The sequence below is a fragment of the Ictalurus punctatus genome, chromosome 11 (genome assembly GCF_001660625.3).
Source record: "Ictalurus punctatus breed USDA103 chromosome 11, Coco_2.0, whole genome shotgun sequence".
Lineage (NCBI taxonomy): Eukaryota > Metazoa > Chordata > Actinopteri > Siluriformes > Ictaluridae > Ictalurus > Ictalurus punctatus.
In genome coordinates, this window is record NC_030426.2 from 16,613,699 (window position 1) to 16,617,218 (window position 3,520).

Genomic DNA, 3,520 nt, shown 5'->3' on the forward strand with positions numbered 1-3,520 from the left:
ACCCCTGGGATAGGCTCCAGGCTCTCCGTGACCCTGTGTAAAATAAGTGGTATTGAAAATGGATGGATGACCTACTTACTGCACTTGGAATATTTCTGTATGAATTTAGTCAATAACTTGAACTGCTGTGTTTAGGAGTGAAGTGGACAGGAACTGTTAAATCCCTGACCTATAAACATTTATGAAAACAGAGGTATGTTGACTGTCAATATTTAAAAGATTGGTATCTATTATAGTCAGATTCTACTACCGTTCTTCTGTTGTCTATACATTCCAATTTGTGACTATTACCATATTTAATGTTTAAAAAAAGTAAAAGACACTGAATTTTGTTTGAGGATTTTCAAGTTCTTGATGGCTAGCATTATATTAAATTGTGCGATTTGGTTAAAATCCAGAAGTGATAGAAAGGATGCGGAAATCCCCAATTGCGCCGAGTGCAAACATGCGTGGTGATAAATCTGTGTTTTTGTCATAATTTAAAACTAAATATTAACATTTTCTTGTAGTTTTATTATTATTATTTTTTTTTTACAGCTTTGTTGTTATTGTTTGCATGTCCAATACCATTCTATTTAAAGACTGAAGTTTATATGATAATTGTCTAATATTAAATATTAATTTTAAAATCCAACAATATCAAGATGGAAACAAACTTAAATCGAGATATGACTGCACTCAGTGAGGTGAATGTGAAACAACTTTACAACCAACATTTTTTTTATTACTCAATGAGTAAGATTTTTAACAAAATCTACTACGAAATATGTACAAGTTACTCAGAAATAAAAACAAAATTTGACATATTTACAGTCCATAGTGATAAAAGGTGCTATGCATGTTCTCTGCATATACAATGACATTACTCATTAGCACAGCTGGACTGCATGCATGAGAAACTGCACTATCCTGGGCAAAATACTTCGGTGTAAATGCCCCGGAGCTCGCCTCATCTGCCCTTACCAGTGTAACCTGGTACATACACAGCAAGCAAATAAAATACACTTAACAAATAAAATACACTTCCTTTTGTTGATTCTACATAATCTGGGAATTCAGTGTATCAGTGTTTCAAATTTAAAAACTGCAAGTTTACCCGTTTAACTCCGTCAAACCGCCGTATTGCCTCTGGGGGGGAAAAAGACAGCTTAATTTACATGACAGTAACCAATCAAAATCCTCTGGAGCTTTGTACTTGGATCTAAAGTCCCTCCCATTTGGAGCTGACCCTCCCATTTGGAGCTGGCTCCAACCTCCGTTTATACCCATCTCGATGAACACGTGTGCAGCAGTATTTTTACAAAATGACCACTAGATGGCGCATCATGTTTATTAATACACATGCAGCAGGCTAACACACGGAAATGTGTGCTACTGAAATACGCGTATCAAAGTTGATTCTCACAGCGGATAGGTTAATGTCATGTAACGGCTGATAAAAGGATGATTTGGAAATGTCACATTAAATCCGAGTACTTTTCATCCATTATAAATTATAAGCATTATATGTAAACACAACCGTTAGGTTTCCCCCCTATTGTTTTAAATACAGTTTCCATTTGACCATTTGGCATCATCGACTTTATTAGTGGGAATATTTAATCTCACAGACCACACTTCTAGTTTTTACTGAATGCATCACTAAACATGGCCAAGAACCGCCTACTTTCACAGGAAGAGGCCATTTGATTGACATAAAAAAAAATGACCAACCACAGAGCCTAAGATTTTTTTTCACCGCACAGTCACCATATTTGCATATATGTTAAAGAACTCAATACTTTTTTTTTTTTAAATTTGAATTGTTTGTTGACAATTTATATTGTAATGAATTTTTGCACTTAGTTATGAATAATAAAAAATGCTTATAATTAAAAAATATGCTTATAATATACTTACCGTTTGCCTAACATTGTATATCGTTGTTGTTGTTGTTATTATTATTATTATTATTATTATTATTATTATTATTATTATTATTATTATTATAAGCAGTAGTAGTATTATTAACAAACAGGACACAAATAATCCAGCATTGGGTAGAATATAACCCCCAAAATAGGCGGTTGTAATACCCCAGCAAAATGTTTAACAATACCATTCATTAATTCAGTCAATCTAGTTCAGTAAAATTATTCACTTCTGTCCAGTATTTATCCAGCGTTTGGGTTGCAAATCATTTTAAAAAATATTTTTTAATGTACCAGTTTGCGTGCGAGTGCGTTTCGGGCCATTCCACCGAATGGGTGCCATTAGCTTCTTGTAACGCTTCCAAATTAAACTTCATTAAAAAAAAACCCCGAATCTAATAACACACATATTTAACTATTCAAAATGTTTATCGGTCTATCACAGGTAACTTAATTTTTACAGTGTTTCTAAACAAAAGATGGTTGTATTTTTCTCGGTCCTGTTACCATGTCATTTAAAAATCATGTTTAAAAGCTTCTTAACTAATTTCTTTGTTTCCCCCTCAAGAAAGTGTTTATTTTAAAGAAATGGTTGGTTACAAGTTCAAATAATTGATATTTGTGACAAAACAAATCACGATATAGGTTATACACGAAAGTTGTATTTTTTTTCCCAAAAATAAAATTTAAAAAAGCCAACTTTTTCCTTTTAAAGGAGACCTTTTTTTTTGGTCATGTAGTTAATTTATTAAACAACTGGATAAACGATGGACCAAACATACCTGAAAAAAAAAATGGCGGTTTAACTTTAGAGATTATTTTTTAATAGAAAAAAACAAGAAACATTTAACAAGAATGAACACTGGGTAATGAGATTGAACATTAGGTACGTAACGAGAATTGTGCCCCTATGTGCGTGCGCATGTGGTGTGAAAGTGCTTTTGTTTGTGTTTTGTAAGTGCGTGTGCATTGCCGTGAATGCGAGAGATTTCTGTATTGAAGGGATGTGCTATGTGCTTGTAGTCCACAGCAAAGGAGGTGGAAAGAGAAAGGGGGGTCTCCTTCATTCGCCTACAGCATATCATGGGTGGGTCTTTCTGGCTCCTGCATAGTATAGGTTCTCCCCATCTTCTACAAAAAGAAGGACAAGGACAGAAAGTCCTGAGATTTCTGCATTGACTATCAGTGGACTACCTAAGATCAGTTAGAAAATGTACTTACCCGTCTATAAAACACTAAATGGTTCAGTTGGGGAAAACTACTGTTTTATCTAGAATTGCATTAAATTCATGAAAACAAACTTGCCCGACCTTTTCTAAGAAGCCTTCTCTTTATAAATGTAACAGGGCTGAGTTTTTAGCACAGAATTAGCAAATACATGAAAAATAGCACGAGAACACTGAGCACAGTGATTTACCAAAAAAATCAGCATTTTTAAAATAGATAACATCTAGGAAATAATTTAGGTAACAGGACTGTACTCTGAGATTAACCTTCAATCAAATTTACAGAAAAGAAAATGAGAGAACTTACTTTTGGTCTTCCCATGGCCTTCAGAAGATCCAGATGATACAACTCCCTGGTGAACATGTGACTTGTGAAATGTTCCA